Genomic DNA, 27,851 nt, shown 5'->3' with positions numbered 1-27,851 from the left:
GCTGCAGTGAACATGGGAGTGTATGTATCTCTTCAAGATGCTGATTTCATCTCCTTTGGATATATATCACAAAATGGGACATTGGATCATATGGTAGTTAAATTTTTAATTTTTGAGGCAACTCCATGCTGTTTTCATAGGCTAAACCAATTTGCAATCCCATCAGCAGTTTAAAAGTGTTATCTTTCCTCCACAGGTTTGCCAATACCTGTTATTTCTTAAACTTTTTTAAGTTTGTTTATTTATTTATTTATTTATTTATTTATTTATTTATTTATCTCTACACTAAGCATTGCAAATATCCACAGTGAAACAGTCCTTAGTATATTCCCTTTTTCTTGGGTTATTATGGATAGAAGTGAAGAAAAAATGATCTGAGTGAGAGAATTGAAAATAAGTAGGAACTTTTAATGAGGTCATAGTAGTAAGAGTTAGAAAGAGTTAGGAGTTATAAGGGTTTGGAAGACATAGGAAAAAAGAGTGTATGGTCAGAATATTGAAAGTTATGATTTCAGAAATACAAATATGGAACTACAATAACCAGTAGCCACAATATTACAAGTATATATTATTTATATAGTGAAAACATCACTATATAGAGAAATCAGATCAAAAGTCACATATATTTACTTTTATCAAATATTTCAATATTTTAACAGTGTCACCTTTTTCATGTGTATATGAGCAAGTAGTTTCATATTTTTATTTCATAAGAAAAAAATTATTAAGTCTTAAGTTGATATTCTTTAAAGTGTATTTCACAGAAAAGTTGGTTCCATTAGATGTTGGAAACAAATAAATTGATTTACATAAAATAATGTTGGCAAGTGCTGCACACTCTACCTCCTTAGATCTTCACTAAACTTAAAAACACTGGAGGGTCTGATAAGTCTAGAAGTATAGAAATATCTTTAGTTTTCAACATTTATATTACCATAATGATCACAGGACCCCTTCTGCCAGACATTAACAATTCTTTTTTTTTAAAGATTTTATTTATTTATTCATGAGAGACACAGAGAGAGATGCAGAGATATAGGAAGAGGGAGGAGAAGCAGGCTCCATGCAGAGAGCCTGATGTGGGACTCAATCTCGGGACTCCAGGATCATGCCCTAAACCAAAGGCAGACACACCCAGGTATCACAGACATTAACAATTCTTAACACACTCTGAACTATTGTTTCTCAAAACACTCTTTGAGAATCATTATTTTAAGCTAAACAATATATGTATGTATGTGTGCATATACATATGTAATGTATGTATGCATTTAAACCTCAGAGAATTTATTATTTCCAAGTAATATTGAGTTTCTGTGTCTGGAAGCCATCCATGAATGCAATATGTCCATTCAGTTAGTCAGAATGGGCTACCCAACCAGAAGGACAGATGCTGTTTAACCCAATTCCTGTGGGAATGAGTGGGCTATGGCTTCCATGATTATAGTTTAGATTGAGAAGGTTCTCTACTGCTGAGTTGGGTGGCCTGCTTCCCCAGTCAACATAAGTGCTCATGTAGTACTGCTGGGCTGGCATGGGTCCCTTGATTCATCCTAATCTGTGAAATGTCAATGTTATCCACAGCCTGAAATAGGTCTGGACTGAAAGGGTGAGACAAAAGCTTGCCATTTCAATTTGCCAGACGTTGCTGCAATTACAACACCAAGACTCTTAATAAAAACTAAGTGGTCTCTGTACGAAAGGGCAGAATGAGATTGTGAGTATCCCTTCGAAAGAGTTGATTAATATTCTAAAACAGTGGGAAACAGTGGCAAGGAATACAACCTTGATCATGTGCATCACATGGCCTGGCCATGTGAGAACAGTTGGATGATCTGTACCATTGCTTTTTTTTTTTTTTTTTTTTTTTGCTGTTGTTTTTTTTTAAATTTATTTGGTATAGTTCCAACACCTGGGCAACAGTGCTTTTCCTTTGGAGAGAATAATCGTCCTGCCCCTTTTCACTACACTGCTGTGCTATGGCATGTCTCATGCAGGTACTTCCTTCTTTCCTTTGGAATGTCCCTTTCACCTTTAGTTTATCCCAGGCTTGCCTCCTCTTACAAAGATGCTGGTGCTGTTTGGCATTCATATAAAGAGGCCCTTCTTCAACCATCTCCATCCCAGGTAGAGGTATACCTTGGATAAGGCACAGAGCCACCTCCAGGCACCATCATTAATTACTGTCCCTCCTGAATTGATCACATAGCCTGCCACTGGTAGAGTTATAATGGCAGGCCCTTGCCCACTGCTGGTTTGTTGGTATTGGCCTCTGTCTGAACAGTCCGTACTTCTGCCAAACTGGCTGCTGAGATGGTGGTCATGCCTTGCTAGAGAATGATGCCATCTGCATCAACTGGCTGATAGAAGGTGGTCCGCCCTTCAACAGTCTGTGCTACTTGCTGCTCCTGGACAGTGATCTGCAGCCGTGTTTGTTTCTGGCTGGCACTGCAAGCTGCCTGTGGCTGCTGAATGATAATCTGCTGAGTGGGGTGCTATTGGCCCTGCACCTGCAACATTTCTCCTCTTTTTCTTCCTCGGAGCTGGATCTATCTCCACAGATCCAACAAAATCTGCTACAGATTCTGTTTCCCAGATACAGGTTTTTGTGTGATGATGTGACCCAGTCCACAAAGGACAGCTGGGGCCATGATAGGGTGGCCAGTTGATGTGATTAACAGGCTAGTGATTAACACTGGCCTGTACCACTAATGGATGCCCTGGACCTGCTGTTGAATTTGACAATCTGCTTTGTCAAAATATATTGCTATTTGCTTCACTCCGCCCCATGGTCCAACCAAGTTAGAATCCCATTCACAAGGAACTTCACTCTAGAGGTCCTAGAAGACTGTGAAGTACACTGCAGAGTACAGGGAAATTTGAGGCAGGCAAGACCATTCTGTACCTGGAAACTCATCTGGACCTTCAGGTGAGGGACAAGGGAATGCATCTCCACTTGGCACTACCATTCTAAAAGGGTCAATACCCCCAACATGCCTGATCCAGTGGTGACATCCCTGCATGGGACTGGCCTCAGCAGGCTCTGAACTGGAATGCCCAGAGGCACTTACAGGCTATGGGCCAGGGCCACCAGCTTCTCTGCATAGCTGGAGAGGCTCAGCTCAAATCTAGAAGTTTCTTCTTCATTCAATACATATCATACATAGGTGTATTCATATGCACACTGGACTATATTACTTTCTGATGGAGATACAAAGATATTTAGGCAAGGATTATTCATAAAACCATCTTATAGCACAGTAGGAAAAGTGAGAAAAGCACAGGAAACTCCAATGAAAAGACAAACTATGAGATAAAAGAGAAGTAGAAAGTTCTGGGAATATTTGCAGACTAACACCCCTGTCTGAAAATCAGAGAATAGAGTACTAAGAGTGGTATTTGAGCGTGATCTTTAATGTAAAAAACATTTTGACCAAAAATGTTGGGAATATATGGGAAACAGGGTAAATGTCTTGCAAAAAGTGGAGGAATACAATTTGACAGTAACATAAATATATAAAGAAGGTGAGCTGAATTATTGCTGTATTCTCTTTCAAGTTTTGCTTCTTTCATTTTACATCTCTGCTGCTCTATTTGTCTAATGTGGGCTTCTCATTGAGACCCTTGAAATTAGCACTTCCCAGGTATTTGGCCTGGCACATTCATCCCTAGCTGACATCCACAGCCATGGCTTCGTGAAAATCAGAAAGGCTGACAATGTCCATGCTAAACCAGTCTCCTAAATTCAGGCCATTTCACCAAATGCCTCCTAGATATCTCCCAATGCGTGCCCCACAATAACCCTAAGAACATTACGTCCATCATTTCCTCACAAATCTATGTTGCCCTGAGTCTTCTAACTTAATCTGCAGCAATAAAATCCTTGAGAAAAACAATAAGGAGGAATCCTTAGGCAACAATAATAATCATATGATGTCACGTCTCTAGACAATTTAGAATATCCCTCAGAAATTTTCCACCCAGAGGAAATGAGAGAGTGATAGCAATCTACTCTGAAGATAGTTATACGGGCAAAGGAATCTCCCTGAAATACACCTCTGTTGAAGTGGAAGAAAAGAGCAGAACAGATTTTGAACTTCAAGGCGACACATGCAAGACTAGATGCATAATTTGCAGGGCTCGGTGAAAGATGAAAAGTGGATTCCTTTATTTAAAAATTATTAGGAATTAACAAGTCAGCAACAGTAGAGTATGAAATTTGAGTGTGGGGTCCTTCTGAGTGCCAGTGCTGGGCGACTGCACAGCCCATACACCCTGAAGCCATGCCTGTGTGCAAGCCCTAATCAATCAGAATTGGTGAGTTATACAGTACTTGAGGTTCACAGTAAAGGATGATAAGGTTATATTAAAAATAGGAAATATTCAACAGAGAAATTTTAAAGAAAAGTAAGAGAGAAAAGTGAGCTCTAAATGAGAAAAAAATGTGACATCCAAATTTTCACTATTCTGTGCATCCTCTATTCAGCTCAATCCTGTAATTAATTACCACAGACATAGTACGAGATACTTTGTAAATATTCACACCAATTAAGGACTTGTGCTTTTACTTTATTAACTCACAACCATTCCGCATTCAAATGTTCCTTACAAGTATGTTTGACATCTATTCATGTATTGTGTGATCAAGAACTCTCATTGTGTCCACAGATATTTGTCTCCACCTGCACGTGCTTCTTTTAGAGAGAATATTCATGTGGCTTCTGTGAAGCCTTGTTTTCCATTCTGACATCTTATCTGCAACTTCCTTCCTGATAACCTCAGAAAAAAGCTTATTATTTCCGTTCATATTCTATTCTGCTCTCATTGAATGCCTTCCATTATGCCTCAGTGGTACAAAGTTTTCTATTATTGATCACGCTACCTTTCAAGGAGTATTGAAAGAATCTTCTGTTGTTTTATTCACTTTCAGGGCAGCACATCTTTGTATTATCAGCTGTGCTTCTTCAGTCAATGCATTTTTACCCTTTCAGTTTTACTTCATTATTTACTCTCTCTGGTGTTTGAAATATATTCCCAGATTTAAGCAAATTAGGCATTGATGCCAAATGTATGCCCAGTAAGACATATATAAAAGAATTCTGTGAATATCCGGGATACATTTGTGCATCATTGTTGACATATATGCCCCCTCTGGTCCGGTTTTGATCCCTCGTCATTGGAACCTGTCAATCATTCTAAATTGTATGTGGGTTTTATAATGTGAGGATATTTCCCAGAGGCTGAAACAACTGAAAGTCCTGGGCAAATGGAAAAACAAACTAATAAATAAATAAAGAAATTCAACAAAAGGCATGACAGAATGTGCCATTCTGTGTATTTTTTACAATTTGGATTTTCAATGCTCTGCCATATGGAAAAGATGAAAAAATCTATTACTAAAATTCTTATGGTAAGATGGTTTCTGAATTCACTTTGTTTTTAGAAAACAAATAACGTAAATTAAATCTCCTGAATGATATCAAGAGGAGAAAGCATGATACCATGCATTTTATACGGTTGTTAGGTTATTATGTTTTTAATAAATGGTGCAGTGCATATTATTCTTGAGTATATAATTTTAATGACATGTATAGCAAATAAATGTTTCTGTAATTCTAACCTTTTTTATATGGTTTGCTCTTCTGGTCATGTGCTACTTTCCAATATTATTATATTCAGTATCTCTTTTTTGTTTCACTCATAGTTATAAATGAAAAAAGGTTTATTAGATAATGTTTCTAAAATTTAAAAAACATTAATTAGAAAATATCCATATATAATTTTCATTTTTCATAAATTCTTGTTAGGCACCTAGTGTCTATTATCATATCATGAATTCTGTACTGGGGATATTTAGTTCTAAATCATGTGCACAGTAAGGGGGCCTGGGTAGCTCAGTCATTGAGTGTCTGCCAGAGTTCTGAGATTGAGTCCCACAGGTTCCCCAAAGAGCCTGCTTCTTCCTCTGCCTGTGTCTCTGTCTCTCTCTCTCTCTCTGTGTCTCTCATGAATAAATAAATAAAATCTTTAAAAAATTTAAAAAATAAATCATGTGCTCAGTAACATAGTTTCCCATATTTTATCAGTTCACCACATGAGTTCCAAATTCGTATTTATTCTGTGGCATCTGAGAAATAAACCTACAGAATTCTGTAGGAACTGTATTAGCATAACCCAAACTATAAAATATAATTTTATAATTTTATAAAACTGAATGTACTTGGATGTATTATGATATTATTGTTTCTGCTTGTTTTTACTTTGTGAATGTGCAATAACCTCTAAAGTCTTAATTATTTAATATTCTGTGAATCACATCTCACTCAAAAATGACCAAGGTCAGGCATATGATATGTCAGTCACATTCCCCACATAATCAAAATTTTACCATGGGAGCTGGTTTCCTATGCTGTAGTTTCCCCTCCAAAACACTGGAGTATGTGTGTGTTTATGCTGGTGTTTGAGAGCATTTGTGTTAGGCACGGTGTAGGCATTTCAGTGCAGAGCACCTTTAATGTATAATTATTCCAGAATACAATCTCAGAAGATAATTCATTGAAAAGTGGAAATATTATCATATTTCTGTTGTATTGCTATGATCTTTCATATGATGATCACATCTTAATTGACAAAATAAAAATAAACAGATAAGAAAAGTTAAGAGCAGAATGGTGATCTTTTTTTTTATAATTTTTATTTATTTATGATAGTCACAGAGAGAGAGAGAGAGGCAGAGACACAGGCAGAGGGAGAAGCAGGCTCCATGCACCGGGAGCCCGACGTGGGATTCGATCCCGGGTCTCCAGGATCGCGCCCTGGGCCAAAGGCAGGCGCTAAACCGCTGCGCCACCCAGGGATCCCCAAAATGGTGATCTTACCCAGAGATGAAGGTACATACTTAGAAAGGGGAAGATAAACAGTAAGAGAACGTTCCAACTATAAGGTGTACAATGACATTACAAATATGATCAACATGAAATACATTCATTATGTCAGTAGGACATTGTGGCTTGGAGAAATATATTTTACAGGTGTAATAATCAAATTGTACTAACAGAGGCTACATTAATTAAAGTCAAGTTTAATGAATCATGGAGTATCTTCTAAGCTGAAGCAGGATATATTATAAATCAATTTACCATTTGCTTATATCTTGAGATCCAAAGTACTGCATGCTTGAGATGGCTACTGAACTCAAGAGAACAAGTCTCCAGGTATATGCATCAAATGGAACTGGACTGCAGGTCAGGCCTATTACAGCAAAGATTTTCAATTCTGGAATAAACATTAATACCAGACTCAGTACTGCCCACAAATTTGAAGAGGTAAAAGGCATTTTTAGAATAAAAAATCAAAGTCTGTACCGTCCCTTTCACTTTTAATATCCACTAATTCTGTGAGTTTCGAACTTATGATAATTGGTATTCGTTGTTGTGAGTTATTTAGCAGCAACATGGAATTGCCTAGGCTTGCACAAATAATTTTGGTATATTTATAGAATTTTATGCATTGCAAATAGAGAATACATTTGGTGTATTAAAAACAAACCATGCACTAGAGAAAAGAAAATCTCACATTCAAAAGAAACTTCATAAAACCATGTTTCCTAACCATACTGCAATAAAATTAGAAATCAATTAGAATATTAGAAATCAAATAGATTAATCAAATAAAATCATCATATCTGGTAACTAACAAACTACAAAGTGAATGCTAGGTTAAAGAGAAAATAAGAAATTTGAAAAATTATTAGTACATAATTCCTATGGAATCTCTAAGTGCCAAAATACCTGAGCCAACACTGAACTAGCCTTTGTAAAAAAAACTTGTAGCAACAAAACAAAACAAAACAAAACAAAAACAAAAACAAAACTTGTAGCTAAAAATGCAATTCAAAAGTAAAATGTTTCTACCATATAGCCATTAGAAGATAAAAGTTTTAAGGATAATTACAAGTATCCATAACAATGTGAAATGATAAATATTCATATACTGCTGGTGGTAAATTATATTGGTACAATCACTTTGGAAAAGTTTAAAACTTGATGATATCTTTTAAAGTGGAAACTTAAGGGACGCCTGGGCGCTCAGCGGTTAAGCATCTGCCTTTGGCTCAGGGTGTGATCCTGGAATCCGGGATCGAGTCCCACATTGGGCTCCTTGTGGGAAGCCTGCTTTTCCCTCTGCCTGTGTCTCTGCCTCTCTCATGAATAAATAAATAAAATCTTAAAAGAAAATAAAGTTGAACACTTCCATATGTTTTAACCTGATATTTATACTCCTAAGTACATGCTTAATAGAAACATTTACAACATATATTAACCCTAAGACAAGTACCAGAATATTCATGATAGCACTATTTTAATGACCCTAAACTTGAAACTACTCAGATGCCCAGTAATATTATAATGGAAATTAAATTACAGCATATCCATATAATGTAATACTTTCCAACCATGCAAATGAATAATTTGGACTACACGCAATATGAGTAGATCTCATAAGCACTATGATGAGTGAAAGAAGCAAGACATAAAAGAATGTATGATTTTGAAGAAATACTGTAGAATCCCATACAGAATACTGCTTTAGAAGAGGGTAGAAACAAAACAAAACAAAACAAAAAAAGAAAAGAAAAGGGTAGAATCAAAGGGACTATGAGAGGGCTTATAAGAGGTTATGATTTTTGATCAAGGCTACTAGTTTCACAATGAAATCAGTTTGTCAAAAGTATGTGTACTATACTCTTGTACACACTCTTTAGTAGTTTATATTATACTCCAATAAACATTTTAAAAGATGAATAAATGTTAAAAATATAGGTGCTCCATTCAGAATTTCACAAAGAATAAGGAAACAAATGTAAAATATGAAAGTGAAAAAACTTGGTTTGAAAAACAGCCATGAACAATGAATGAGAACAAGCCTTGTTCAGGCTTGAGGATGGGTGAGAACAATGATTTAGATTCAATTAAGGTATCACCTTCATTTCTTACAGAATCATCCATAAGTAGTTCAAATTCAAATCCAATTTATGGTCACAGATACATGTGATTACATCTCCTCCCTTCAAATGGAAGAACAAAACAGAAAGAACTCCCAGATGAAAGGAATCCATATAGACAGTGGTTTTTTTCTGTTATAAGTGGTAGTAGAGGACAATGATTGGGAGGGAATATGAACACAAAAGCAATAGTTTTATTTCTCCACATTGTTTCTTATTGTATCATTGATTCTTCTTTTGTTTCTATTATGGTAGGTATGGCTAAGTGCTACCTGTCAATCAGCTCACTGATGCGTCCTTAACTAGTATTTAAAAATCCTTGATGTGTGGAGACACTTTCTCATTAACCTAGTGAAGTATGTTTTCAATTCCACATTACATAAACATAAGGCCAATTTAATTGATAGGTGACAGTAATTTCAGCAAAACTCACTGTATCACAAACTCTAACACAAAAGTTAAAAATAATTTAAACTATGTGATTCAGCTCTTGAATGTGTTATGTTTGGACACATTTCACCACCTAAATGTGGTTTATAAATTCCAATTATACTTCTTTCTCCTTTTGGAGAGTTCAACAGCCTCTTTTTGTTAATCACATTCAGTAGCTCACTGACTAGAACATTTCTCAGGGATCCTTAGCCATATGTAAAGGTATCACCATATTGTAATACTAGAGCAGGTGATCTCTCAGCAACATCTCAGATCCTGGATCTGTATGACCAGTAAACTCCTTTTAGCTAGACAAGGCCACTTGAGGACATAACTTTTGAAATTTTCAAAAGAATTACTCTCTCCTTGAAGCAAGTTTGACATGAGTATAAAATTTGTATAATTGTTTCTTCCTCTCTGCCACTCGGCTATATTTCCTGAACCCTTTGTAATTACCTCATCTCCAAGATCTATACTGTCTTGGCATATTCAAGATGAAAACCCAATCTCAACCTCATGATGCTAGAGCATTTAGGACTCTTATCCCTAACTTTTTATTCAGTCTTTAGCAAAACAAACAAACAAACGAACAAACAAAAACAAACCTGAATTAATCTTTCTTTAATATGCATTTCAAAAATTTAGTAGCATCACCCATTACTCCCTCTAATATTCAGCTTGATATTATTACCATGGCCACTAGCATGCATACATACATACAAACACAAAGACCACACACACTTTCTGCTCTTACATCTTATTGTCAAGGTTTGAATATGAAAAGCTGTGCCTGAACCATCCTAGAGAAATTTTGAAATTTTGTGGAATATGTGTATTTTGCTGCATATAAACTATTCCCCTCAGCTGTACCAGTGAGACAAACTGTGTATTTCATGGTAGTGGTCTCTGGGAACAACAACCAAAAAAATCACGTATCTTTATTCATGTTTCTTATTTCTTATTGAATATTTTACTCCAGTGGGTACCATTGTTGAATTGGAGAGCCTTCCATTTTTGTTTGTTAAACTATAAGTGCTCTTAAGGTTGCTGTTGATCAGAAATTAGAGATGCCTTTGGGAAATGGGAAAGCTGTCTTTTTACCTGACAGACTATTCTACACACGTACCACAGGAAATTGATCATATGGACACTCTCCATTCCCCAGGGATGTCCTCTCTATAGGCTTCTAACTAGTCCACTCAATCCCCTTTTATTCAGTCTTATCATAACAGTGAGGACCTAAAACATAGGTATTCCCATGTGGAGATTGTAGACGCAGTTAAATTCTGCTAGTGGGATAAAGAAAATAAATTTAACAAATCAGTTATTTTATCCACTCCCTTGTTGACAGGGCAACAACTATATGGTCAAAGTTGGTATGGGTGTCTAAAGAGAGTGCCACCGTTTCATTTAATCTACTCTAGTTCCACTGTGAGGCCCCATAACCCATGTGCAAAGAAGCTGCTTAATAATAATAATAATAATAATAATAATAATAATAATATAAGTAAGGAGGATCTTGCTTTTTTGTGTCTTCGAAGATCCTCTTAACCTAGAATGAAGTGTTTTTACTTAACAACTGAGAAATACTGTTTGAATCACGGGACTTGTGTTAGACCTTCCCTGTTATTTTGTACCTTGACTCTGCCTACTGGATAAAATAGCATTATCTCCTAAAATCTTGTGTGTAGTTTTATATATAAGATAAGATAGATAAGATATTTTTCCATCTGATCTACTATCACAGTTTCCCTATTTAGGAAGCATAACAAAAGCTGTTCATCCCACTTACAATGAGTCCACTCACTTTTCTATTGTCCTTAATAATTCTCCATGTCAAGAGGCATTAGCCTCACTCTCATATTAACACTAACTCCAGGACACTTGCAAGTCCTATAGAATGTACAATGGCTTAAATAGTTGGGGACAGCCTTCATTTTCAGCTGTTGCCAGCCAGGTAACTGGTATAGTATCTGGGCCCAAGGAATAGATTAAAGTGTGCCATTCTGAAAAGTGACCTAGATATCCTAGATATACTCCCTCTTTTTCCTTTTCTGCAACTACCATATGGTATTATTGCGTTTGGCAGGTTGTAACCTCCCTTCTCAAATCTAGTGCTCTGCTTGTGCTTAATTAAGTATATAATAAGATTATGAAGCACATGATCAATGGCAGACACAGAAGACCCAGGTAGAGGCAACCAAACCACAGGGCTTCCATGCAGGTGTCCCCAGTTATAGTACAGATGAAGAGTCTCCTAACCCATACCAGTTGTAAGCCATCTGTTGGGCAGCATCTGAGACTGGATGCTACAGGGTGGATGCAAGAGTAAGGAATGTTCTCACTTGGGGAAATTTACCAATAGAGTTTAGCTCATGTCCAGGGTCCTAATACTCCCCGCTAATCCTAAACTCCCACTCTGAGTTACAAGTTAAAAGTTACCCTCCCAAACTTTCTTTGAATTATAAGTTGTACTGAGAGATCCTAGAGGCCTGACTTTCTTTGCCAGAGTTCCTTTCCTAGAAGCCTCTTAGATACTCCTTTTTGTTGCTTTTTGCCTTAAAACAAAACAAGAGGGGACGCCTGGGTGGCTCAGTGGTTTAGTGCCTGCTTTAGGCCCAGGGCGTAATCCTGAAGTCCCAGGATTGAGTCCCACATACGGCTCCCTGCGTGGAGCCTACTTCTCCCTCAGCCTGTGTCTCTCCCTCTCTCTCTCTCTCTGTGTCTCTCATGACTCAATAAATAAAACCTTTAAAAAAAAAAAAAGCAAAAAACAAGAGGAGGATGTAGTTCATTTTTATTTTAATCTTTCCCCTTTCTCAATTAAACCACTAGGCTATTCTAGCAATCCTGCCAGAGCCCCAAAGTCCAGAGATTATATTTACAAAATATTTGTCAGTTTGGTGTGTAAATGTGTATATGCATGTTAGCTGGTAAGTAGATGGCAGGGAAAAAGTGTTGTCTGTTACTGGAAAAATCGATAAGTAGAATGTGGAGAAGGTATATTGTATGATGCACATAAAAGTAAGAGTCATCAAAGTAAGCAGTAGGAGAATCAAAGTAAGCAGTCTAGGAGAATGTTAATACCCTTCACCCTAATACCTTAACCTTTCCTCAAAGAGGATGACAAAGAGAACCTTTAATTTTAATTTTATCGGGCAGCATTTGAATAGAGAGGTGTTTCTTTGCACTTGACAGCCCTTCTTAGACTAGAACTATCATGTCTCCTACTGTGTGTATAATAGGTTGTTCTTTTTGTTAAAATAGCTTGTATTGTTGGTCTGTGTCTCCACATCTGATAGGCAACCCACTCTGATCACATGACAAAGGCTAACATAACCTTATACTTTGCTACTTATCTAAGGTTTGAATGGTTCACCAAACTTCACAGAACTAGAAAGTTGTATATTCTAGGTACATGTCTCCAGATGGTGGAGTCTCTTTCAGCCCGGCTCACTGAGCTGCCTATAAAGGGTAGTCTCTCCAATGACTGCTTAGATTTGTAGAATTTACCTAAACTTTAAATCACTGAGGTCAGAGAATTGTTTGTTGTCACAGCATAACATAGTCTGTCCTGACCGAAACAGAATTTTTTTTCATTTCATTATGTTTTATTATCCTGTCTTTTCCCCTGCAGGGATGAGTAGTATTTCCATTAAAACTAAAAGAGCCTGTATATTCATTTGAAGCTATCAAAGGAAAAAGCTAGCTAAAGGGATTGACAATTCTTATAAAACACCCACAGGTGAAAGAGTAGGTAGAGAAAGAAGGCAAAGGCTCTGGGATTTAGAATTATGTTTCCCACTCCCAATCCATTCCTTTTTTGGGGGAGAAATCCTTCCCAGTCTATTTCAGAAAAGGGTCCTACCTTTCCTGGTTGGTAGTAAGAGGCAAGAATTATAATTCATGTAGCAATCTTCCTTAATTGTTAGTAGTCTATACCATTTATGAAAGCCATAGCAGAGTGAGTTTTATTTTCCTTAGTAAAAGAATAGTTTCATTTAGTGATATAGTTAATCATGGTTGTGAACCAAATTATATTATTAAAATGTGGTTTAATTAGGCTGATTGTGACCATGCCTAAAAGTAAGGTGAGGCAGCTACTAAAACCAGGACTCACTCAAGCATGAAGTTTCACTGCAATCCTGTTTTGTTCAAACAGAAATCTTCCAGTATTTGAACTTACTCACTATTTGCTCCAGAGACTCCATTCTATTTCCCCTTTCTTTGTTATTGCCTAAGAATATCAAACTGCACCCTCTATTCTTTATTATTTCTGAATTTTCACATCCTGCTGAACAAATCATTCTGAATACTGAATGAGCTATAACAAATTTTTGCATACAAACTTTGTCAAAATTTTTTTAAATAAATGAAATTATATATGCTTATGTAGTATAAAATGTTAAGCCAGTCAATCAATACAAAAATACAATTGAACTTATATTAGTGGGACAGCAAAACAGATGCAATTTTATTATTAATTTGTGCTAATGTTGATCATTCAGTACTTATAAAATAGTGACCTACACACTGTATTGGTAAATAACCAACTTTGAGGGCAACAAGTATGAGAACCAGTTGGTTTGATGTGAAATTTTTATGGGTTTACAGCTCATGCTTCACTCATTAACATTTATTTGGAACTTGATATTTTTCATATCATATCTGTTCATCACTTTATTCTCAATATGCCACTTATGAGGCATTCTGTCTTCTATACATTTGTTGACACCAGAAATGGAAAGGTTGCAAATAACACAGCTGAGCAGAATAAGTGAGAATAGGATAGGTCAGACTCACTCTGGCAAGAAATTGGATGTTACAATGGATCCAAATGTATTTTGGGAATTTGTTATAAACCACTAGATCAAAAACACCATGAAGTTGAGGAACCGGTCTGTGAAATAAAAAGAGCCTGTGATAAAGGCGAAGAGAACTGATGAAGGATTTTAATTACCTAGCACATAAAGGAAAAATACAAAAAATATGCTGTTCAGAACTACATAATACTATCTCGTTGTCAAGTATATTACTTCTACTACCTTTTTTCATTCAAATTAAGACAAAACTTCTGTATAATCTCTATCTATACATACATTTTCAAATTACCTGTTTAGTTTTGCATTAGTAAAAGTTGTAATTTATTTTTAGTTGGCAGAGATATTCTGAAATTTTGATTAATTTGGCTGCTCAATGATGATGAAAAGTAGAAAGATGATTAATAATGATTATACATCCATAAAATCAATTTGTCACATTCACAAAGTTTTTCACTGAATATAATCCAAATTAAAGTTGATTTTGCAGCTTTTCTCCTAGTTAAAAAAATAATCCTTTGATTATGATTGAAAGGCAGATCTAAAACAGACCAGAAATCTGTTAATTGGTTATTAGGAAAATCAAATTGAAAATAAATTATATTAATATGTATAGTTCAAAAAAAGAACCATGAGGGCTCAGCACATTTAGAGTAGAAAAAGCACTATAAATGTCTACCTAGAATTATTTTGGGATGTCTATATTGTTGAGTGTTGGAAAGAAAAGCAAGGGAATGAAATGTCAAAAGTCCAAAACCGAATTTAAATAAAAGAACTCCACCTAAATGGCCAAATGAATTTGAACAGAACATTATCACAACTATGCCCTTTACCTCAATTTATTGCTACCATTTTGTCTTCAGAGGAAAAAAAATGAAAAAGAGGAGTTAAAGAGTGTTTGCAACCAGTTGGAATTTCATCAGTCTAGATTCTAAGTGCTAATTGGTTTAACTCCCTAGGTAGGCACCTCTTATTACATACCAGAACTTCTTATTATGAAGCTAGATTTTTTTCTTCAGGTCAGTGAAGTCTGGGCTTCTACAGGAAAATAAAAAGAGGCATTATTTTCACTAATCACTGTTATTCTTCAATAGTAATTTAATGCATATCTAATAAATGTTATTTGTTTGTAAGGGAATAAAGGCTAAAGGCATCTTGGTGTGTTAGGTTATAAAAGTTTGTAGGTGGCTTCAAGCTGAATGATTTTTCTCATTTTCTATGAGCATGACAACCCAAGTTCTAGAATATAGAGTTATTTTACTTTACCATAAAATATACAAAAGGCTACAGTGTGCTTTTGTATTCATTACTGGGCACTTGAACTTCAATGTTACAAGATAGGAAATCTTGAAAACTTACTCCAGGAATGTTACTTCCTCTGTTAAAAGTTAGAGTAGTGCATTGATTACAACTCAAGTTTCTGAAAGTTGCCAGCCTGAGATCATGGCACAGCGTTGCCATTTGTTAGCTATGACCTCTTGGGCAACTTTCTCATTCTCTTGGTGTTTTAGTTTCCTCTCCTGGAAAATGAAGAAAATAGTAAGTGAGATAATAATATAAAGTGCTTAGAACAATGCCTAGCATGAGGCAATTCCTGTAGGAAAGTGAGATTTCATGGTCTTTATGCTATTATTATACTCTGAATGTCAGAGATAAATGATTCCATCTAAGAATGCATCTTGTTTCAATGACAAATTTGGAATGATCCTAGGGCTGGATGTCAAGTACTATAATTGATTCCTTCTTGGGTCACAGACTTTGGTGTTCCTAAATCTATAAATTAATTTCCAGGGACTTCTAGGAAATCTGTACATCTCAGCCGTTATTTTAGCATTTCACAGCATTTTGGGCAGTCATTTCTAAATCTAGCTGGCAGAATCAGAAAGTTTTCTCCTTGATACAAAATTGAGCCAGATTTTTTTTTTTTTAAATAGAACTACTCTCAACTTCTATGCTGGAATCTCAGTAATACAATTTTTCTCTGTGTTTAATATGAAGACTTTTTTTTCCCTTTGGAAAATTTACTTTGCTAAAAACAATGGTAATACTTAGTTCACTTAAACAAACATCATGAAATAGTGGGGAATTTTTCCAAGCAGTTTCCTCTATTACAGGCTGGATAAGCATATTAAAGGTACACTGATCTTACAGGGTTTTATGATTAGAAATCACATATAAGTTAAAGCAGAGACCAATAGTCATAGAATTTGGCATTATTATATTTTATTCCTGGACATTCCTTATACCACATGGGTTAAAAAATTCACACCAAGCTATTCTCAGAGTTTGTGGATTTTACAGTACTCTTTGAAATCCTTTAATTATAGTAACTTCCAAAGTTGCCTCCTATAACCCTCACCTTCCTGAGAACCAAGCTCTCTGATCTCATCCAAATCTATTTGGGAAAATGGGATTTGGAGGCAAACTTAAGAAATAAATTGTTGCTGACAACATTATCTTTTTGTTTTGAAGTGTTTCTGATCCAAACCCATCCTGTGAGCTCTTTGGCACTATAAATTCTTCTTTTCCACAAGACTTGAAAAATCTGAGTTGACTAGACACCTTGGGATCTACGACAAACTCCAAAATTACTAAATATGTATTTCAGATTTGTTTTGGGATAGTTATGAGAGACACTTAAATGAGCTATAAGTTTCAAGTCCCAATTTGCTTATAGAAGAAAAATATACATGTAAAGCAAACCTAATTTAAGTGATTACAATGATTTTTGTTTTAATATTTTGACCTTATTTTAATTAACTTTATGGTAAAAGCCCATATTTTCCTCAAGTCCTGATACTATGCTAGATATGGCCTTCTTATATTCTTTCCCTTCTACATATGGAAAAAAAAAAAGATCTATTTCTTAATTAGCCATAAGTGCTTCAATTTTTCTGTTGAATATTATACATGGGAATTGCAAAAATACCAACAATTAACAGAAAAGCATTTATGACTGTCAGTTACTGGTTTAATTAGTTATGTCACTGTGGACAACTAAGAGAATCATAAATATGCTTCTGTTTCTTCGGTATAGACATCATACTCAGAGAAGGCAACAAAGAGTTTGGATCGGTCTTTTTTTTTTTTTTTTTTTTTTTTTAGAGGTATTTATTTTAGAAGAGGGGGACACAAAAGGAGAGAGAATCTCAGACTTCACACCTAATGTGGATTGCAACCAGGGGCTTGATACCATAACCCCAAGATCACCACCCCAGCCAAAACCAAGAGCCAGGGGCCCAACTGACTGGACCACTCAGGCACCCTGATTTGTCTTTTTTAAGCTTTAAAAGTCATGGAATTCTGAGGCTATTAAAGTGCCTCCTTCTCAAGTAAAAGAGAGAGAGATAGAGAGAGAGAGAGGAGAGAAACATTTATAATAATAGAAAATAATTGCATATAATTAAGTATACAAAATTGCATCGAAGAATAGAGGTAATTATCTAGCTTCTTCAGTGTAAATCCCAAAAGTAATTTTTATCTGGCTTGTAAAAATATTTGAGGCAACATTTTATTTCTGAAAAATAGTGCCTTTACTTTTGCATTTCTCTTAAATATAATTAAATTACTTATAAGCATATAACCATATCATCTGCAAATTACCACATTTTATATACTATTAACAGTCATATTAAATCACTCAAAATTTTTAAGGAAAATTTTTAGAAATGAAACAATATTTTGGATATAAAAACTAATTCTTTGGAATTTGAAAATTTCTCCCGTTAAAACAATTATAATCTCTTCTAGACATTTTTTTCAAAATGCTTAATTTGTATATCAAATGTTTATTATAATAACAAACAGAGAGAAACAAATAAAATCTATTTGCAAAGAATCTACATTTTTTTTGGCCTAATAATACTGTTTTCTTGTGAAAGAAAATAAGTATTCAAGTGTACCAATTATTTTCTTAACAGGATAAATAATCTGCGTTAAGAGTATTTCTCCACAAATAGCAGAAGACAAAGCCATAGTGGAGTGGAATATTCATACATTTTCTAAGTGCTAATAATCCAATTTGCTTGCTCACTTTTGAGAAAATTGCAGTTCTTGCCATAAGCACATTAGTTTCCTTCTATCTGAATCATGATTTTGACTAAGTTTTACAAGAGCACAGAAGAAGAAAAAATAACTTAGACCTGATAAAACACTGGGATAGGAAAAACTACCTAACTCCAAAAGGCAACTTTTTCCCATGATTTTGTAATCTTGAAATGCAATTTGAAGTAATATGTGCATATTTCCCTAGGAATTATTTTATATTCATAGCTATCTTATGCCTGAAGTTATTTCCTCTTTTTAATGTGAACAAAGAATTTGATCCTTGGCAAACATCTCATGAGGATATGAACTCAAATATTTCAGTTAAATATGATTTTTTAATTTAACACATTAGGATAACTGAGAAAAATATTAAAAAATCAGAAAATGAATTTTCAGATAATGAAGTTCTTTATTATCATTATCTCCACTGTTTTGCCATAGTAGAATTTAACTTCTTAAGACCATTACAGAAAATGCATTATTTGTATTTGTCAAGTAATTAGAAACCTTAGGTACTCTAGTACTAATATTTTTTTCTTCTTAAGAAGTTTAAATACCTGTTAATACCTGTTACTTCGTTATAAAAAAAGTTTGGTTTATTGAAGTCAACTAAATTTTTTGTGAAACATCACAAGACAACACAACAAAGACTAATTTTAAATGAAGGTCTCTGATTCCAGTCCTTCAGTATTCAATAATAAAAGATACTGGAAGTATCTACACATGTGCTGTCAATAAGAAGCTATTATTTTATTATTAAAATTTTTATCATACAATATTTCATCTATAGAATAAAAGTAAGTAACATATTTACTGTTTACCACAGGGAAATACTCAACATATACACCACTAATGAAAATGAAGCTGGCATATGCTCTTGCCCTTTGACCACCCAAAAGAAACCACAATCCTGTATCTTATGTAGACCATTGTCTTACTTCATGCACACACATATAAGCATGCACATGTACACTCACACAAATGAGTCACAACTATAGGAATTCCTCTTTTTTTTTTAACTATAGGAATTCCTAAAAGGAAAAAATGCTGCTTAGCTTTCGTTGACTTTATAAAATGGCTATGATGCTATAAGAATTTTTAGAGATTTACTTTTTTAACTGAGTATTGTATTGTTAGGATTAATCCATTTCTTTTGCATGTCATATAATCTTTAATTCTATAAGTATAGCAATCACGGAAGTAACACATCTGTTCACTAGACTCTGTACCAGACTTTTTTTCCTTCAACATTTTCTCATTTTTATTAAATTAATTTACATACGATGACATTTATCATTTATCATTTTTAGTGTTAAGTGCTGCAAGTTCTGAAAAACACTCACAGTCATATGGCCACCAACAAAATCAAGATACAAAACAGTTGAATTACTCCAAAAATTCTCCTGTGCCATATTGTAGTAAACCTCTTCAACTACCAACCTCTGGCAACACTGATATTTCCTGTTCCTTTAGTTTTTCATTCTCCACAATGTCCTATCAATGGAGTCATATTGGATATAGACTTTGGAGTCTGGATATTTTCAAATAGCATGATACACTTGTGTTTTCATCCATGATTTTGTATGTTTAATAAGGTTTTCTCTTTATTTAGACATTCCACAGTGTGTTTGCTTATTGACTCACCACATGAATGGCATTTGGGTGGTTATCAGTTTAAAATCATTATAAATAAATCTACTATGAACCTTTACTTGCTAGGTTTTATGTGAACATGTTTGCATTTCATTGAGTAAATATCTAAAAGTGAGATTCCTGGAACATAACGTAAGTGTATGTTTAAGTTTATAAGAAACTGTCAAACTGTTTCCCAAATTTACTGTACAATTTTACTTTGCCACCACTATATATAATAGGCCCAGCTGTTTCGCCACCTAGCCAACCTAGTCACTTTGTGGGGGATGTTTTTCTTATTATTGTTGCTGTTGTTTTCTTTTGTTTTTCCCATTTCCCTCTTCACTAATAAACAAAAATGAGAAATTTTTGCATGGTTTCTAATTCATACCTGATACATATCAGGTACTCAAAAACATTCTGAACAACATTATTCTAAATGCTTTGGAAAATTTTCCCAACTTTCTCCATCATAAAAAAGAAGTTCAATTCTCTTCTCTCCATAATAACTCAACTTTCTTTCATGGTTTTGTTTTAAAAGAATACCAAAAGTAAGCCAACAGTTAACTGCAGTTGACTGTTGTAATACCAAATTTCTCCCTGGGAATTATCCTAACAATGCTTTGCTAAAACATATTACATAGTCCAGAATTCAATACCTATGGAAGAAATGATTCATTCATAAATTAGAGAAAAATACTCCAAATAATCAAGAACTGAAAATGAATCAGAAAATAAACCTGTAACTTAGTACTTCTAAGTACTAAGTACTTCTTTCGTTTTCCATAGGTACTTCTTATGTTTTTAATTTTATTAGCTTTTTGTAATGAATCTTTCAACAAGACTCTTTTGGAATCTTCAAGGCTTTTGGAAGCTTCCACATATGAATTAAAACAGCCATCCTATTATGTTTATTTAATTTGGGAACTCTTATTTTTAAGTGTACCTCTTAAGTAAACATCTTGTCTAATTGGAACATTTCCCATAATGGCCACTCTAATTCTCGGTTATTTTCAATACATCTTTTTCACTTTGCTAGATATCTACCAACTTCCAGGATTATAGTTATTAGAAATAAAACAAGCAGGTGTGCTGGAAGGTAGCAGACTTGACTGTTTAGAATTTAAGGATTTCATCAGCTGAAAGTTTGGGTTTCTCAAAGCCCAACTAATACCCTAAAGGGACGGGCTGTGTGCTGTGAGGTTGGGCATCATCCATGTTTTACAGAGTTTCTTGTTGCATAGAAGTTTTCTTGAGGTTGGTAGGTGACCTAGTGTCCATCTAAACTATTTCATAACCAACTTATCCTTACCACGAGAGTCTTCTTGAGATGGCGAGTGCTCTCACAGCTTTTTAACGCTCAACCCATGCCCACCAATTTTTGCAGATTTTGGCCTCTGAGGTGTCACTAGCAATAGCCTTTGTTTACACAAAACAAGAAAGACAGGGATGCCTGAGTGGCTCAGTAGTTGAGCATTTGCCTTTGGCTCAAGTGGTGGACCAGGAGTCCTGGGATCCAGTTCTGTATCAGGCTCCTCGCAAGGAGCCTACTTCTCCCTCTGCCTATGTCTCTGCCTCCCTCTGTGTCTTTCACGAGTAAATAAATAAAATCTTTAAAACATACACACACACACACACACACACACACACACGAAAGACAAACATTTACCTTAATATATTAGCAGTACTGTTTCCTGACTGTAAGAAGGCCCTGCACACACCACCACTAACCCCCATGGAACCACACTGAGATTTTTCACCTGGGTAATTTTGGCATGAAGAGCTAGGGGGCTTGGCTCAGGAAGACCCTTCTGCCACTCAGGCTGACCCACTCTGTAAAGGAAAGCCATATAGATAGATCCAGAGCTCAAACGCAAAACCGAGCAGAGCTCAGACTTAGAGGAGCTTACTTACCCATAGCTTTTGTAAACATCGAGAAAGTGTGTTCAAAGGATTCACAGGTACGAGGTTTGTGTTTCTCACTGTCCCCCACATGCTGTTGATGTTTGCTTCAGATCCCGTTGCTGCCTCCAAATCTGTTACATAACAAAATTCAACTAAGTAAATTTGAAGCTCTAATTGGCTTTATTAAATGATTCATGAATGGGGTAGCACCCCATCTAGCAAGTAGAGAGGTGCTCCCCTTAGTATACTTCTTCAAAACCCACAGATTATGCCTGTTGAACTATGCTGACATTGGGACCTTCTGTAAATTGAAATTTGTTTGTTTGAATCATGTAGCTATGGGAATTTTAGTATCTAGCATTAATCACCATTTTGTAACCATAGCTACTTCTGATAATTTCAAGTTATTCATGCTCTGGAACATAAAATAATGCCCTATAGACTAATTGCATTAGAATAATAGTTAAATGCTACAAGTTCTTCTAGTGCAAGTTTGACCTACATTTAGCCCAGCAAAGCTAATCAGGTAGAGAAACTTAATCAGTGAACCTAATCAGCAAAAAACTAGGACTATGCTTAAAGACACTAGCCGCTTTTTACCAGGAAAATGAAGTAGTATTTTTTTAAGTGGCTACAGTTTAAAAAAATCTTATCAATTTCCAATTTAGTATCAGTCCTATCCACTAGAGAGTTCAATATTCACTGGATTGAATCCAGCTAAAAAGCGCATACATAGAGCTACTTTGTCTTTGCATTAAGACATGCCAAGTACACACTGTCAACCTGATAGGTTTACAGAAAAAATTATAATTGTAGAAATAAAGTAGTATTTGAATTGATTTTCCTCTTGAAATACATACCTCTTTAGTCACAATGCATTGCATAAATTAATTGATGTAATTGAATCACAAAAGAACAGTTTTGCTTCATTTCCCCTCAATTTAATTTAGCTTGTAAAAACAAAAACTCTTGATAATAAATGACGAATGCTTTGAAAGTGTATAGATAGATTACTATTTAACAATGTAGAAAACTGATTGTTTTAAAATAAAAGAATACCAGAGTTACACTCTCTATGTTAGTAGAAAAATCATATGTGCATGAGCATGCTTACATGCAAAGATAAGCCATACCATTATAAATACAAGATCATTATCTTTTCTTTCATATTTATCATGGTCACAAAAATTTGTATGCAGCCACACTTCTTGTCAACTCATAAGACAATGAATCCTAGATAGTGAATGGGCACAGTGTAGAAAAGAATAAAGATAATAGAGTGATATATGTGGCAAACCCTGAACCAGAACAGCTTTTCTTAGAATTATAGCACTTCATGTTGTCTAGTGTTCAGTTCATTTTGCCACCTTATCTCCTAAGGGCAGGTCCTATATTACAAAATTGAGACTTAAAAATGGAGTTTCATTATCCACTGCACAGTTTGAAACATGACTGGTACAATAATTTATAGATTATTTATTGAAATCAGTGACAACACCTATCGGCCCCAAAATATAGAAATGGAGAGAAAGATGTTGAAAGCTTTTAAGCAGCAGAAATACAGTGAATACCTGGTTGTCGAATTTCTGTAAACTGACACTTAATAAAGTACTCTTGTGGGTGTCAATATATGACAAAAATCCTTCCTGCCAACTACATGTTTAAATCATAAATCTTCTGACACATCTTGTCAAAAGGGTTTATTTAGTATTTAGTTTGGAGCTATGTCAACAAACACTACATCCCTGGAACCAAATTACCACATTATATATCATATACAAGTATGTATCTCAACAGAATCTTTGAAAAATGATGATTTTCTCCATTTTGCAATTGTAGTTATTTACTTGCTTACACATAAACTGAGGGACAAATCTATGAGTTGTTTTCTAGGGTATCTGATTACAAAAATCTTTAACTTTTGTGCTATACTACAATAACTCACTTTAGCCTGCCTGTCTTCAAATATATTGATGGTAGAGAGAGAATCTTGCCTGGTATGTCAGTTAATACCACAAATCCCGGAGCCCCAGTGCCCAGATAAATGAGGGTTCTTCAGAAAAGCAGAACCAATACAAGAATCTATCTATCTATCTATCTATCTATCTATCTATCTATCTATCTATCTATCTAAAGGATTAGCTAACAAGATTATGGAGACTGAAAATATAATATACTGTTTACAAGTTGGAGACCCAGGAAAGCTGGTAGTGCAGTTCCAGTCTGAGTCCAGAGCCTGAGAATCAGGAGAACATATAGTATAAATTAGAATCTGTGTTCAAAGACCTGAGAACCAGGAGTCTAAGTCCCAGTCCAAGAGCAGGAGAAGACTGATTTCTGAGTTAAGCAGTCAGGCAAAGAGACAATTTTCCCTTCCAACACTATATCCAAGAGAAATGAAAACACGTCCACAAAAAAGGTGTTCAACATTATTCCTAATAACCAAAAGGAGAAACAATTCCAATGTCCGTGAATTAGTGGATGAATAAACAAAAGTGGCATATACACACAATATAATATTATTAAGTCAGAAAAAGGAATGAAATACTGAGACATATTATAACACAGATGAACCTTGAAAATATTGTATTAAGTGATAGAAACTAGCTACAGAAAGTATGTATTCTATGATTTCATTTACATGAATTATCCAGAGTAGCCAAACTTATAGAGGAAAAAAAAAAACATAAAATAGTTCCTTAGGATGGAGGACAGGGAATGAAGAGAATAAAAGTATGATAGCCAAAAGATATGGGTTTCCTTTATGTATAATAAAAATGTTCTAAAATTGACTCAATGGTGTTTGCATATATCTTTGAATATGCTAAAACCATTGCACTGCATACTTCAAGTAGGTGAATTTTATGATTTGTGAATTACATCTCAATAAAGCTGTTTAAAATATAAAACTGCTTGACTGGCAGCAAAATCAGCACATATATTAGCTGTTATTACTATCTGTTCTTTCTGATATGTCCCACTTGACACAAACCATTAAATCCTATATTCAGTTTCCTTTGAATTAAAACCATATTCCAAGGGTTTTTATCTTTTATTTTTGCCTATTTGGGAGAATTTATAAGAAAAATTTATTCATCAAAACATATCATAAAAAGGCAAAAGCATGAGAATTCAGGATATGGAGGTAGCAGTTGTGTAATAACAAAACATGTATAGATCCAGTATTTGAATTATTTAATATGTGTGCTAAAACTTTCAATCATGTCAGTTAGAAAACAATTCCTAATAATATAGTCTATAAAATCATTATAGGCTTTATGTTTGTTTAAAAAAGCAGGTTTCTTGGGGCACCTGGGTAGCTCAGTGGTTGAGTGTCTGCCTTTGGCTCAGGTCATGATCCTGGGGTCCTGGCATCAAGTCCCGTTTCAGGCTCCCCTCAGAAAGTCTGCTTCTCCCTCTACTTATGTCTCTGCCTCTCTCTCTGTGTCTCTAATGAATAAATAAAATCTTAAAAAAAATTTCTTTAAAGGCAGGTTTCTTTGGGGAAGCAAAGTACAACTGTACATCCTAAAATTTTCCTTTGTGTAGGAGAGAATCCCTGCTCTTCCACTTACAAACTTTTCTCCTAAAGAGGAAATCGTGCTAACTGAACATACAATAGTTATTTGGATGTATTCATAAACTAACAACTATATGGCCAAGTTGACAATCAATTTGACCACAGACAGGCTGAAACAATTTTTTTCTCTCTCAAAGCAAAACAGATACTTCTTGAAACTACACAAAGATTTTTAAAACCATTTGATAAATTACCACTGAGTTTTAGCCAATCTATTTGGAAACAAATCATAGTAATTTCAGTATTTACAGCAAGATTGCTGGGTCACTGCATATCAGCATTTTTTTAACGTGACTGTATTTATGTATAGATATGAGAAAAGGAATAAAGAAGAAAAGGAAATGGAAAGCAAAGTGGCCATTTTACCACCCCCGTTGTCTAACAATCACCATTCCAGTATTTGCTAGAATGGCTATCATTGAGTTGACTACAATTTGTCACCATTTTCCTTGTCTTCATTTCCATTTACTCTCTTATTTTTCGATCTATATACCCACAATTTAGATTCTTTAAAAGATACTACTTCATTCCCTACCAATATTTTTGTTTGTTTGTTTGCTGCATTCATTTACATTTTGGCAATTTGCTGTAAATAAACATTTCCATTTACTTTCTGTCAAAGTTTCTGTTCTGTCCCCATTGCCTCTCCTTCCTAAGTTTAAGTTGTGGATAGTTGGACAAGAATTTTGCAGTCATTACAACCCATCCCCAACTGGAATTCCCTAAATCACCTATCTCTACCTCTGATCTTCCACTCTTAACCAAATTTTCAAACATTTTTTTTTCACATGTTCAAGATTATACTCTTGCTCATATGTAACAATTGTCCTGACCTTTCTAAGTTCATTCTGTTTCTGAGTCCTATTGTTTTTATTTTTAATGATTCAAATTTTTAAAATGCATTTAGAAATTGTTAATTTTGATTGGTCTTTCAATATTTGTAAAGTATTCTGTAACAACTGTTTAAATTCACATTTCTTTAATGCAAGTGATTTCGAGTTTTGATGAAAGAATTCATGAAATTAAACTGATTGAAAGGAAAATTTGACACAGCTATGGTGATATCATCAATCTGAATTCTAGCAAAAATGGAAAACATTTTATTTTAACCAAATTATGTACACCATAAGAACATCATGGCTGTTATTCTACCCTTAGCCATCAGCTGATTAAAATGGATGCTATAACTTTACTCATTTCTGCAGTATCTGAATGAATTACAAATTTGGACTACATTTGTGTGTTGGAAAGGCATGTTTTCTAAAGCCATAGAACAGAATCAGCATTTTTAAAAAAGTATTAGTATTAAAATATTGGTATTAAATTTTCTCTTAAAACTGATACCCATTCCTAGCTCAAAAAAAAGGATTTTATTTATATTTTTAAAATATACAAATATCACCGAGTTGTGAGAAAATCGGTAAAAATTATCAGAATTTTCTTGTTAATATGAAGCACAGAATAATTATAATGCAGCCCACTTTTTCCCCAGTTAATGTGAAAAATAATCAAGTGAGTATTATCAGGTAATTCAGAAAAAGTAAAGGCATTCAGATTTGTGAACCTTAATCATTACATATATCTATTTATTTATAAAAAAAATTTAAGCATGATTTTTGGAGTTTTAAAATTAAAGAAAAAAAAAACAAAGTTTTTAGTGATCAACCCAGTAGCAATGAACATTTCTAGAGTGTAAATAAAATAGAAATTAAAGATGTTATCAAACTTATCAAACTCAATCGTCATGACAAAAGGATTTAGGAGTCAAACTAAAGTGACTCCTACTGGTCAAAAGAAGTAATTCGAAATTTAATAATAAATGCGATGAATTGAAACTCATCAACTGTATTTAACCTCATGAGTTTATAATGACATTAAGAGAAATGAAAGCCAAACAAGCACCTTCTCAGATAATAGGACACCAATTCATTATCTAAACAACTTGTTAAATAAGAAGGAAAAAAACAAGGATTTTTCTCTCCTTTCCTATATCAACTATACCACTAAGTAACAGCAGGATAACTGAATAATAGAAGAGGAGAACCATCTTCTAATATTATCACTCCAGCTAAAAACAAAAACAATGTAGTGATGCATTAAAGGACCTAGATTTGTGCATTAGTGACTGTTCCTGTCACAAAAAAAAAAAAACAACCATTATGTATTACCAGGTAAAAGAGCAAAGAATACCACCAACAGTCTTGTCAGATACATTCTGAATCTGATCAAGCCTCTGGATCCAGCTTCCAATTCTCATGAAAGACTGAGACCAAAGGCATAGGGAGAACACGAATGAGTTTGCCATGTGTAAATTTTAGACTGTAGGCACGCTAAAAACTAAATGACCCAGGTTTGTCCACAACTGAATTACTCACCACAGAGGTTGATTCTGTGATAGTCTTTGGTTCATGTTAGAAAAAGTCTTACTGAT

The 27,851-nt window shown here is 34.6% G+C and overlaps 1 long non-coding RNA gene and 1 pseudogene across 2 annotated transcripts in view; both read right to left on the bottom strand.

Annotated features, from left to right (window-relative positions):
• Nucleotides 1–1,964: 1,964 nt before the first annotated feature.
• On the bottom strand, nt 1,965–3,689 carry LOC144287633 (nuclear transcription factor Y subunit alpha pseudogene; annotated as a pseudogene).
• A 3,028-nt stretch (nt 3,690–6,717) lies between these two features.
• Nucleotides 6,718–27,851, bottom strand: part of LOC144287935 (uncharacterized) — a 315,519-nt gene continuing 294,385 nt past the window's right edge. Inside the window, exons 2-4 of one of the 2 annotated variants that reach the window (XR_013355765.1) lie at nt 21,850–21,971; nt 15,238–15,294; nt 6,718–7,275 (exon numbers count right to left, since the gene is read on the bottom strand). This is a non-coding gene — a long non-coding RNA (uncharacterized LOC144287935). The remainder of the gene's footprint in view (nt 7,276–15,237; nt 15,295–21,849; nt 21,972–27,851) is intronic. The other variant, XR_013355764.1, reaches the window with a different exon arrangement.

This window comes from Canis aureus, chromosome 17 (assembly GCF_053574225.1).
Source record: "Canis aureus isolate CA01 chromosome 17, VMU_Caureus_v.1.0, whole genome shotgun sequence".
Classification (NCBI taxonomy): Eukaryota; Metazoa; Chordata; class Mammalia; order Carnivora; family Canidae; genus Canis; species Canis aureus.
Note: the sequence above shows the minus strand (reverse complement) of the source record. Positions and strands in the feature narration are given on the sequence as shown.